We start from the raw sequence: 13,957 nt of genomic DNA, 5'->3' as shown, positions 1-13,957 counted from the left end.
TTTAAACCTGGTTTTACTCCATTTCCCAAGTAAGCAAATAAGTCAAGTTTGTGCCTGCAAGTGATGCAAGTCTAGCTGATCCTGCAGGTAGTGCAAGACCAAGGCAACTCGTGGTAAAGGTGGCTAAAGCTCCGATCACTAATCTTAATATTTACCCTTAATGCCAAAACACATCTCCAAGGAGGGGATGTATGATGTTTTGTATTAAAGGCAAGGGGCCACTACCCAGACCGGTTTCGACCTTTATTGAGGTCTCATCAGTGGGAGCCAGGCTTTACTCCAGGTTTTACTCCATTTCCCAAGTAAGCAAACAGACAAACAAGTCAAGTTTGCGCCTGCAAGTGATGCAAGTCTAGCTGATCCTACAGGTAGTGCAAGACCAAGGCAACTCGTGGTAAAGGTGGCATAAGCTCCGATCCCTAATCTTAATATTTACCCTTAATGCCAAAACACATCTCCAAGGAGGGGATGTATGATGTTTTGTATTAAAGGCAAGGGGGGCCACTACCCAGACCGGTTTCGACCTTTATTGAGGTCGAATGGGAGTTCATGTTTCTCATCATCGGCCTTTGGAGTAAAAAGCATGCTGAGGATCAGCAGACAGTGTGAGGGGAAAGAACGAAAGTTAGAGTAGGATAGTAGGAGATAAAAGAGGCCTCAGTCGATCTGTTTTAGCCGTTCCACATTGTGGGTGTGGCTAAGAAGTCTATATACATAACCTCCAGTTACCTGTTCTTTTCTTTTTTTTTTATATATTAATAAAAAAATACCATACATAAAACAAATTTAAAAATAAACCCAAAACCCTGAGGTTCGCATTTAACTTTGTCCAGATCAAAAAGAAAACTTATCAGGTGTTTGTGGAGGATATCCGTCAACCACCTGCTTTCGACCGCTATTTAAAAATTGCTATTAGCTGGTGATTGTTGTTGTCACTTATTAAACTTCTTGCTTAATAAATATGCTAACTTTAAGGTTACTTGTTCTTCGGTTTCGCAGGGAGTAAGTTCCAGGAAAAAAAACAATAGATTAAGTTTAAAGTGATTAAAATTACATTTTTTTTTCTCTTTTTTGCAAAGAGGAACTGAAAGAAGGACATGAGAAAAAAAACAGCGCAACTAGCAAGGACAAACCTAAAATAAGAAACAGCTGGGTGACATGAATGACCAATTTAAGACTGAAAGAAGCGGGGGGAGAGCCTGGCCTGGGTGATGCAGCCCACAAGGAGCTGCACCGCCTCGATGTAGGCCTTCGCAGCCCAGGTTCACAGGATACCCCCTCCTATGTGGACCAAACAGAAACAAAACTTAAAAGATTTTTTTTTTTAAACTAGCAGAGCTGTACTAATAATCTAGAGCCTTTTCGACATGTCGAAGATTAATTCTTCCTGTTCACTATTGTAGGTTTTAAGGATTAGCGCGGGTAGCTTGCCATCACCGTCGTAATTTGCCGCTGCAAGGGCTCTGCGCAAAGCTATCCCCACTTCATCACCTCCATTCGGGCCTGGGTAGCAATCCTCATTGTCGATGTTATTTATATCTTCTATAAAGACATCGTTCCACTCCGCGCTGACCACGTTTGGTCCGTTTTTCCCTGTGAGTTGTAGTTCAACATCTCCGAAAACTTCTATCCCCTTTTTTAGCAGATTCTTCTGCTCGGAGTCCCCTTTTAAATAATGCAGTAATAATGAGTTCGCTTTCACGTAGGGGATCTCTGTGGGTTCTGGTATTGCCCTTGTTTCAGTTTTGCTTGGAGTTCCTTTATGAGGTTGTCCTATTACTTTTGAGACCTCTTCTTGTTCTTCTATTGTTTCAATTTTACTTCGTGTGTTGTTAGTAGGTTGTTTTTTGACCAACGAATCTTTGGTCTTCTTTGCTGACCGTGTGGTTACCCCTTCTGTTTCCTTTGGGCTCTCTTGTTTGTTCGTTTTTCCAGTAATGGTGGCATCTTCCGAATTCACAACCTTGTCTTTTTTTTTTTTTTCTTTTCCTTCTTTTTTCTTCATACTTTCTTGGTTTTTGCATGGAGATTTCTTAAAAGCTTCTGTTGTTGTAGTTTTATCTTTTTTCTGGCTCTTCGAGTCTTTTTCGTCCTCACTTGATGTCTCGTCGCTTTCATTATACCATTTCTTGTGAGGCCGATTGGGGAGAGCTTCACCTGTTTTCTCTTCGTTTTCTCTTTCTATTTCATTTAATGCTGTGAGTGCTGGAAAGACGTCCGTGTCTAAGATGTTTGTGCCTGTAGCTGTGTTGTCTGCGGTCAGTGAGTCTTGCCTTGTAGCTTCTGTGATTGGTGAAATAGTGCCTCCTGCTTTTTCTGCAAGTGTCCGACTAGGACAAACGTTGATTTTGTGGGCGGTGTCCCTACATTTCAGACAGGGTGCTTCACACTGGGATAGCGCATGTCCTGCCCCCATGCAGTTTCTGCACTTGTTCTTGGGGCAGTCCGCGCCTAAGTGCTTTAGTGATCCGCATCGAAAGCACTGTCTTTTTACACCCGGATAGCTAACCATCACCCAGGCTGATCCGATCATGACGAAGTTTGGGATTTCCTCCTTCATCATGATCGAGAACGAGACCTCTCCCGACTTCCACTGAGGAACCTCAGCGTCCATGCCAATTTTTATGTCCTTCACGGCTCCCCATCTCGAGAAAACTTTGATTATGATATCTTTATCTTCTTCTAGATATTCTAACGGGAACCTTTCTATTTTGACTGTTTTTGTAACACTTCCAACCACAAAGGGATGAAAGACTTTCCCATTGCACTCTATACCACTCAGCAGTTGCTCACGTGTTGCAGCATTCGCGCAAACGACCTGATATCCCTCCCCCATACGGTGCAAAACCGGAAACCGGAAATTTTGTCCGCCCCCACTCTATCTATGATGGTTTTCGCAAAAGTTCTCTTATGGATCTCTATGTCTATTTCGAAACCGAGGGTTCTCACCCTCGGTAAAACCGAAGACATTGTTTTAAAAAAGAGAGGACGTCCCTATATCACGAAAGTAAGTTCCCATTGAGGTCTCATCAGTGGGAGCCAGGCTAGAAATACCAAGATTTAGTAATACAGAGCTTATAAGTATTTTATCAGAACAAGTTACCATAAGGTGTTTTAACCTTATTAAATAAAAATCTCTGGAGGAGATATAAATGTAGAAAGTATTTTACCTTGGGTATAATAAATGTTAAAAATACCAAGCAATTTTAAACCTGGTTTTACTCCATTTCCCAAGTTCTGGTAAAATACTTATAAGCTCTGTATTACTAAATCTTGGTATTTCTAGCCTGGCTCCCACTGATGAGACCTCAATAAAGGTCGAAACCGGTCTGGGTAGTGGCCCCTTGCCTTTAATACAAAACATCATACATCCCCTCCTTGGAGATGTGTTTTGGCATTAAGGGTAAATATTAAGATTAGTGATCGGAGCTTTAGCCACCTTTACCACGAGTTGCCTTGGTCTTGCACTACCTGTAGGATCAGCTAGACTTACATCACTTGCAGGCGCAAACTTGACTTGTTTGTCTGTTTGCTTACTTGGGAAATGGAGTAAAACCAGGTTTAAAATTGCTTGGTGTTTTTAACTTTTATTTTACCCAAGGTAAAATACTTTATTTAATATATATATATATATATAATAAAATATATATTATATACGATTGAATTACACAATAGAACTAATAATTTATTAAAAACCACCTTAGAGTTACTAAGAAACATTCATCTTTTTCTTAGGTCACTTCATCCCTTGATCCTTCGACTGTATGGTCTCCCCAAGATTCACAAAACAAACTGCCCACTCAGACCGATAGTTGTGGGCATACACTCTCCTACCTACAACTTTTCCAAATATCTCGCGAGTTTTTTAAGAAATCTTTCGGGAATTTCCTCTTCTCATATTAAAAACTCTGCAGATTTTGTTTAAAAAATCAAGGACATCAAACTTAAAAAACAGATTTAATGGCCAGTTTCGATATTGTTTCTCTCTTTAAAAATGTGTCTGCTGAAGAAGTCCTCGATCTTCTCGAGAACAAATTATCCAAAATACCCTTTACTTTACAATCCCATTGCATAAAGTCAGACCACTTCAATATGACAATAAGATCTACTTAGAAACCTCAATTCTGGCCATAGGCAGCCCACTCTCTCCGATTCTCGCAGATATATTTCTCAACGATTTTGAAGAAAAACTATTAACTCCTCCCCCCTTAAACCAAAATTTTGGTATCATTATATTGATGATATTTTCCTCATCTGGGAAGATGGTGTCTACAACCTCAATTTATTTTTAGACCACCTAAACAAGCGTCATGAAAAAATCTCTTGTACCTTCGAACTGGAATCCGATGACTGCCTCCCTTTTCTAGACCTGAACCTTACCAGATGTGCTGAGAGTACTAAAATATCAAGTTTTAGAAAACCTACTCATACTGAGAGATACCTTCATGCTTCCTCCCATCACTACCCCCCCCACACACAAACATTTGGTATTATTTCCACCTTAGCTCACCGAGCAAAATCTTTACTTACAGAAGAAACAGAAATTGAAAATGAACTCCTTTTTCTTAAAAAAACTTTTATTAATAATGGTTTCTCTCGTAATAAAATTGAAAAATTTCTTTCCCCAGTCACTCAACTACTTCTGAAGATCCCTCCTCCCCCAGAGCCTTCACCTCTTTGCCTTACATCAGCTCTCTTTCACCATAACTGGCAAAAATTCTCAAGAAGTTTAACTTCAGAACTTGCTTTGCTACGCTCCCAAAACTTCGTTCAACATTTAGTAAACCTAAAGAGAAACATCTTCCAACTCAGTTTCCAGGAGTGTACAAGATTTTATGTGATTGTGGAAAGTACTATGGCCAGACTGCTAAATCCATCCTTCTACCGTAGAGATATCTCCTACAACATGACTAGAGCCAACACTCTCTCTTGCCACGTTCTCTTTTCAGATAACTCAGACGAAGGCCGCCAACACATTGTGAACTGGACTCAAACTTCTAACATCCATGTGTGCTATGATGAGCTCGAGAGAAAGATTGTCGAATCTAGAGAAATTTCTCTAGATTCTTCCCATATCAACAACAGCCTAAGTGTCAGTCTCTCTGACGCACACGTTGCCTCTGTTCAGTATTGGCACACTCGAGACAGCACGTAGTCTACGTTTATTTGGAACTCAAGCTCGCATTTTGTTTTCAAAACACGCTGCTGTCTTTTGTACTTGTTCTGTTAATGTAATTTTAAGTCTCTGTAATGTTTTGTATATTTCTTTGCTTATGATACCTGAAGATGTTAATCAATTCAACGAAACTAGTAAATAGTAGTATCTTTTCAAATATACCATGTCATCTCTTTATCTCTTGGAATCAGTCATTAAAACTTTTCAATAATATATATATATATATATATATATATATAAATTTTTTAACTTGGGAATATTGTATATTAGGATAACCAAGTTATTTTATAAACTTGGTTATTTTAACTCCTAATCCCAAGTATGCAAACAATTAAGTTTACGCCTGAAACAAAGTTCAAGTCTAAAGATGGTACAACACCAGGGCAACTCAGTGTAAAGGTGAGTAAAGCTCTGATCACTATTCTTAGTATTTTCCCATAATATAAAGCACATCTCACTAGAAGATGTATACTGCAATGCATTATGGGTGGGGTCACTACCCAGACCGGTTTCAACCTTTTTTGTGTGCTCTGGAAACTAATGATTTAATAATGCCAGATTTCTGAGATGGATGATGAGCAGAAGAATTGTGAATGTAGTGAATGAAACCGGTCTGGGTAGTGACCCCACCCATAATGCATTGCAATATACATCTTCTAGTGAGTTGTGCTTTACATTATGGGAAAATACTAAGAATAGTGATCAGAGCTTTACCCACCTTTACACTGAGTTTCCCTGGTGTTGTACCATCTTTAGACTTGAACTTTGTTTCAGGCGTAAACTTAATTGTTTGCATACTTGGGATTAGGAGTTAAAATAACAAAGTTTATAAAATAACTTGGTTATCCTAATATACAATATCCCCAAGTTAAAAAATTTATTACACACACACACACACATATATATATATATATATATATATATATATATATATATATATATATATATATATATATATATATACATATATATATATATATATATATATATATATATATATATAATATGATTAGTACTATTAACTCGGGGTTGGGATATGTTCATTTTTCTAAATTAACTGACTTAAAACCCGAGAATTATAACACAATGACATTTATTTGAAAAAACGCAACATGTTTCGTCAAGAATGACTTCATCAGGCGATAAGAACATAGAAAGATATTAACAGTCGAATATTATGGCTTTATAATTGTATAGCTTTAGAGTGTGTCAATGTTAATTTCGTGTCTTTTAATATCTTTCTATGTTCTTATCGCCTGATGAAGTCATTCTTGACGAAACATGTTGCGTTTTTTCAAATAAATGTCATTGTGTTATAATTCTCGGGTTTTAAGTCAGTTAATTTAGAAAAATGAATATATATAATATATATATATATATTATATATATTATATATATATATATATATATATATATATATATATATATATATATACAGGGTGTTCGGGATAAATTTGACATATTTATAATTAATTATATTTTTCCGTAAGTTACATGGATTAACACACACTTCTCTTCATTTAAAAGTTTGGACCCTTCTTCATTCATATACAAGAAGTCAGAAAGGATGGATAGCTGGAACCCACCTGAATCATGGAAGAGAATAACTTGTATCATGATGATTCGTGCCCGCCATCAAAATAAGGATATTACGACTGCTGCCCAATGCTCCCTGAATACAGTAAAAACAATCAGGCATGAACTAGAGACTTGCAATGGTGACTACGAGGATGTAGCAAGAAGAAAGATCCCTAGCAGACGATCTGATTGCGTTCGTACAGCAGAATTCCTCGCAAATCTGCAGGAACAGGTGTTGAAGAACCCTGGCATTGGAATTCGGGCTTTGTTCGTGGAGTTGCTAACTGTAGTCAAGCCCTGGATAACAAGGGTAGGCAATGGTAGGCCGTATGTATGGCAGCAGGATTCGGCCCCTTGCCACACCTCTGGGAAAAGTCAAAAATGGTTGTCTGAAAATTTCTACGACTTCACCAGTCCAAATGTTTGGCCTCCAAACTCCCCAGACCTTAACCCCATGGATTATTTTGTATGGGGCGCAGTTGAAAAAGACACCAATCGCACTTCCAGTAATACAAAAGCCCAGTTAATGGATAAAATTAAAACAGTTTTTGCGGCCCTTCCCAGGGAGACTGTAGCATCAGCTTGTTCGAGGTTCCGAAGCAGAATTGAAGCTGTGATCGATGCTAATGGTGGTTATTTTGAGTAAATCTTGTTGATAGTATTGTAATTAACTCTGCCTGTAATGTTTTTTTTGTCAATTCATTAAATTTAATAGATACAAAGAAGATTTTCTTTTTCCTTACGAAACTGTCAAATTTATCCCGAACACCCTGTATATATATATATATATATATATATATGTAATTATATGCTTCAACTCGGTTGTTGTGATATATTTTTAAAAATAAATTTAATGACTTAAAAACCGAGATTACTTATAAAGATTTAATAACATTAATACAACTAGTTTCGGCTTATAATAGCCTTCATCAGGTATTCTTAAAGGAAGAGAATAGTAATAAACATTGAAGTATATAAAAACTTGAAAATACAGGTAAAATATCGCCACACATAATTGATACATAAAAAACGTCGTATTTTTTCAAGTTGTTCTAACAGACGTGCCATTGTTTATTGCAAGTATGCGTGCAGATTCATGTGAACGCCAATATTGAATAACTGCAGCATGGCTATCTGGGATGTTATAACTCAAATTGTTGTTTAAGTGGACAGGATTCACAAGGATTTCCCTTGATTCTATAATTTTTCTCTCAAACTCATCATCACAGCGAAAAATATTTTCTGATCTATCCCAGCAAACGGAGTGGCATTGTTGATCATCATTAGGATTATTTGAAAAAAGAACATGGCCGGATAACGCAGTTGCATGTGATCTTTTGTAAGAGATGTCTCTTTTATGCTCTTCTATACGTTGCTCAACAGATTTGTTAGTTTGTCCGAAATAAGGGATATTGCAATCGCACCATAATTTATATACACCTGGATATTTTAGGTTGTGATGAAGAGGCTTTGGATGACTGATTAGAGAACGGATTTTTGGAAGGGTGGTGAAGAACGTCTTGATGTTATATTTTTTAAGGACTTTTGCTAATTTGTTAGAGACTGGGCTAATATATGGGATGGAGATGCTGCCCTTAAAATTACTAGTTCTTGTGGTGCACTATCTAGGAGGATCCAGAAGAAATTTCTTAATCGTTTTTTCAGAGTAACCATTTTGTTTAAAGATAAGCGAGAGTTGATTTATTTCTTTTTGTAGTTCATCTTGTTCATTCAAGAGAGAGCGTGCTCTGTGTCCTAAGGTAGATATAGTTCCAAGTTTTTGTGGTGGAAAATGATGAGAAAGATTATGCAGATATCTGTTGGTATGAGTAGGTTTTCTGTATATAGAGATTTTTAATCTTTCAGAGCAGCGTGTAAGCATGACATCCAGGAAAGGCAAGGAGTTATTATTTTCTAGATCAGCAGTAAATTTTATATTAGGATGTTGGATGTTAAGATGATTAAGAAAAGCTATGAGAGATGTGTGCCCGTGATTCCAAGCAATGAAAATATCATCAACATATCTTTTCCAAACTTTCGATTTAAATGAGAAGGAAGATATGGCTTTCGTTTCAAAATCTTCAAGGAAGATGCTAGCTAGAACTAGGGACAAAGGATTGCCCATTGCCAGGCCTTGTTTTTGTTGGCAAACGGAGTCCTGATATTTGAAGTAACCAGAATGAATGCAATGTTTTAATAAAGCAAACATTTTTTTGGATAATTTGTCCTTTAGTAATGTAAGTACCTCATCTGTAGGAACGTTAGTAAACAAAGATATAATGTCAAAACTTGCAAGAATGTCATTTTCATTGATGGGAATATCTTTTATATGTGAAACAAAATCTGTGGTGTTTTTGATGAAAGATGAAGATTTATTGGAGAAACACTTGAGGTACTTTGCTAGATATTTTGAAAGTTTATATGTAGGTGAATCAATTCCTTCCACAATTGGGCGAAGAGGGATGTTTTCTTTATGAATTTTGGGAACTCCATAGATGCGTGGGATAAGAGGATGTAGAGAGCGTAAAGAGAGGCGAACATTATGAGGAAGTTCACTCGCAGTCTTTAACAAGTTGTTTGTACGGTTTTGTAATTCTCTTGTAGGATCTTCCTGAAGAATTGAATATGTCGAACTATCTCCAAGTAATTGAAGCATTTTGTTGTGGTAATCTTCGGAGTGGAGGATGACCGTGGAATTGCCTTTATCAGCAGGTAAAATAATAATGTTACTGTTCTGTTTTAGATTTTTTAGGGCATGTCTTTCAGCCAGAGAAATATTATCTGTTGGAGGTTTAGCATTATTTATAATGAAAATCGATTCAGTACGAAGAAGTTTCGCCAAATGATTAGGAATGAGTGAACTTGCCTTTTCTATTTTTGTAAGGAGAGATTCTTTAGGGATAAATTTTGGTGAGGGAATGAAATTGAGACCTTTGCTAAGAATATCCGTTTCTGCATCCGTTAAAATATAAGATTTGTTCACTACAACTTTTTCAGGATTAATACGGGCTTCACTATGACTAGATCTGTTTTGTATCCTTTGTAGATTATTAAATTTCCTGATAAGAGTATACTTATTATTGTTTTGTATTCGAGTGGCTTGTGCTTCACTGTTAATGATAAAATCATGTAAGTTATCATTATCCATCATTTCTTCAAGTTTTTGAGCTAAAGATCTTTTAGTGGTGAACAAAAAAGCTAAACAACGTTTTGTGTCTGAAATTCTTTCGCTGAGGTTTTTAAGTCATTAAATCTATTTAAAAAAAAAAAAAATATATATATATATACAGAGTGGTAATAAAATAACTTTCCCTCTTTGAAGGCATCTATAGCTAAAATCAATAAATAGAATGAGTCCAAATTTTATATTGAGACTTTGGAAGGCATGTGAAGATGATTTCTGCAAAAAAAAAGATTTAGTACCAAAATTCGTCGACAGGGGAAATTTTGACGCTGGCGGAGCCGGAAACAAGCTGATAATTATATTAAATGCAGATAAAATGGAATAATAACATTTCGACGGTGTAAGCGACAGCCGCGTCACTCATTCCAGCTGGATATGTGGCGCGTTACAATGATAATAATAATAATAATAAATAAACTAAAACAACAACTTGCAAGAGACACACAAATTAATGTAGCGATTGAACTCACAGGAAATAATGTTTTATTCATCAGAATCAGGGTCCCCTGGACCACATATGCAATTTTCAATGTGCTGACCTTTCTTTGTACAACAAATTGCATCCAGTGTGCGACATACTCTACAGCTGAGCATAAGGAGTCGGATTGGATGTTCATAACAGCCCGTTTTATGCTCTCTTTCAAGACATGCAAGATGGGAACGCCACCAACATGCACAACGTATTTCAAATACCCCCACAGCCAAAAGTCACATGGAGTGATGTCCGGGGATCCAGGCGGCCATGCCTTCAGAAAGAACTGATAACCCTCTCATTACTGAAATGCTGGCATAAAAGGTGCAGTACTGAACGTTCAATTTGTGGCCATGCTCCATCCTGCACAAAAATTATGGAGTCCAAACAACGTCTTTGCTGCAATGAAGGAATGACAAAATTTTCCAGCATTTGTCGATAAATCTTTCCACTAATGGAGCAGGACACAGGACCTGTAGGGGTAATACGCTCAAAAAAGTATGGTCAGCTAATGCCTTTTTTTCCCGTATAGGGAGTAGGCGAGGCTGTTTTTTTAGCCCTATCTAAGTTTTGAAGACTGAGTGGGCAGTTCAATCTCCAATGGTAGCTAATCAGAGATAGCTGGCCCAAGGCTATCACTATTTAATTGGCATGCAGTGAAGAAGGTGGCTAGTAAGTACCGCCATCTGGTGGTGCCTAACCCCAACACAATATTTTTAATGTCTGAAAATAGTGTGGGTTCAACGGCCGATTTTCTTGAGTTTATGTGACAAAAAAACCGAGTTTCCGGGAGGAAAAACCTGCTAGTCTATGGTCCTATTATGAAATCGGCTGTGAAGCCACACCACGCGGTTACTTTATTTACCTGCGTTTACTGCAAATATTTCACTGCTTTCGGCTCCGCCAGCGCCAAAATTTCCCTCTATCGGCGACTTTTGCTACTAAATCTTTTTTTTCGTGGAAATCATCTTCCCATGCCTTCAAAAGTCTCAATATAAAATTTGGTCTAATTCTGTTTATCGGTTTAAGCTATATATATATATATATATATATATATGAGAATTCATTTTTACTCGGTAGGAATATTATGGAAAAGCTTTAATGACTGTTACTGAGAGATAAAAAGATGACGAGATATATTTAAAAAGATACTACTAGTTTACTAGTTTCGTTGAATAGATCAACATCCTCAGGTATCACAATCAAAGAAGTATATAAAAAATTACAGAGACTTAAAATTGTAATAACAGAACAAGTATAAAAAGACAGTAGCGTGTTTGAAAAACAAATGCGAGTATGAGTTCCAAACAAACGTATACTACGCACTGTCGCGAGTGCGCCAGTACTGAACAGAAGCAGCGTGTGCGTCAGAGAGATTGTAACTCAGGCTGTTGTTGATATGAGAGGAATCTAGAGAAATTTCCCTAGATTCGACAATCTTTCTTTCGAGTTCATCGTAGCACACATGGATGTTAGAAGTTTGAGTCCAGTTTACAATGTGTTGGCGGCCTTCGTCTGAGTTAGCTGAAAAGAGAACGTGGCTCGAGAGAGCGCTAGCTATAGTCCTGTTATAGGAGATATCTCTACGGTGTTCATCCAAACGTAGAAGGATGGATTTAGCAGTCTGTCCATAGTATGGCTTTCCACAATCACACAAAATCTTGTACACTCCTGGAAACTGAGTAGGAAGATGTTTCTGTTTATGTTTGCTAAATGAACGAAGTTTGGTACCCCTATATTGATGATATTTTCCTCATCTGAGAAGTCGGTGTCAATATCCTCTATTTATCTTTTCATGGCACCTAAACAAGTGCCATGAAAAAATCTCTTTCACCTTCGAACTGGAATCAGATGACTGCCTTCCCTTTTTAGACCTCAAACTTACCAGATGTGCTGAGAGCATTAAAATCTCAATTTTTAGAAAGCCTACTCATACTGATAGATACCTTCATGCTTCCTCCCATCACTATCCCCCATAAAAATGTGGTATTATTTCCACCTTAGCTCGCCGAGCCAAATCATTACTTACAGAAGAAACAGAAATTGAAAACGAACTCCTTTTTCTTAAAAAAACTTTTATTAACAATGGTTTCTCTCCAAACAAAATTGACAAATTTCTTTCCCTCAGGCACTCAACTACTTCTGAAGAACCCTCTTCCCCAAGAGCCTTCATCTCCTTGCCTTACATCAGCTCTCTTTCACCAAAACTGGTCAAGATTCTCAAGAAATTTAACTTCAAAATTTGCTTCACTACGCTTCCAAAACTTCGTTCATTACTTAGCAAACATAAACAGAAACATCTTCCTACTCAGTTTCCAGAAGTGTACAAGATTTTGTGTGATTGTGGAAAGCCATACTATGGACAGACTGCTAAATCCATCCTTCTACGTTTGGATGAACACCGTAGAGATATCTCCTATAACAGGACTAGAGCTAGCGCTCTCTACAGCCACGTTCTCTTTTCAGCTAACTCAGACGAAGGCCGCCAACATATTTTAAACTGGACTCAAACTTCTAACATCCATGTGTGCTACGATGAACTCGAAAGAAAGATTGTCGAATCCAGGGAAATTTCTCTAGATTCCTCTCATATCAACAACAGCCTGAGTTACAATCTTTCTAACGCACACATTGCTTCTGTTCAGTACTGGCGCACTCGCGACAGCGCGTAGTATACGTTTGTTTGGAACTTATACTCGCATTTGTTTTTCAAACACGCTACTGTCTTTTTATACTTGTTCTGTTATTACAATTTTAAGTCTCTATAATTTTTTATATACTTCTTTGATTGTGATACCTGAGGATGTTGATCTATTCAACGAAACTAGTAAACTAGTAGTATCTTTTTAAATATATCTTGTCATCTTTTTATCTCTCGGTAACAGTCATTAAAGCTTTTCCATATATATATATATATATATAGTATACAGTCGTGCGCTCGATTTATGTCCGTTCGAAGATATGCCCGTGATCCCATAATGGAATAAATATTGTTTTCGACTATACTTTCGAACAAAACGCAAGCAAGCATAAAGTAAAACGGTTTTTATTTAGCAACAATGTATCGTGCAACAGTGCAGTGGCAACAGCGCATTCAGCGGCAACCTCACTCGGCCGTCAGCACATGGCTTCAACAGTTTCTCTGTTGATTTTGTGTTTAAAAAAGAGGTTATGTGTGTATTTATCGTTAAACATTTCACGATATTTTGTGCAACATGGCCCCTACACGCCCAATTAAAAACAAAAAAACCTAGTGAAGAATCACAAAAAAGATGCCAGCAATTGATCTTGAAACGAAGTTGCAAGTTCAACTATAGTGGCGAAGCAACGACAAAGTCCTATCATTGATTGGAAAAGCTACTTCTATTATGCATAGAGGACCTGAACTAAAAGCGCATACCTCTTAGCACTGGGGCCATAACCACTAAGGCACTAAGTCTGTTGAACATTCAAGTAATGAATTAAACAGAAGAGCAATTATAGTAAATGGAATGATCAAGATTGTGTAATAGCTTTTGCAAAGAAATGAAATTGAATATTCATTTTA

This window comes from Typopeltis vanoorti, chromosome 2 (assembly GCF_054136105.1).
Source record: "Typopeltis vanoorti isolate ZY-2024b chromosome 2, IOZ_Tvanoo_1.0, whole genome shotgun sequence".
NCBI lineage: Eukaryota > Metazoa > Arthropoda > Arachnida > Uropygi > Thelyphonidae > Typopeltis > Typopeltis vanoorti.
Note: the sequence above shows the minus strand (reverse complement) of the source record.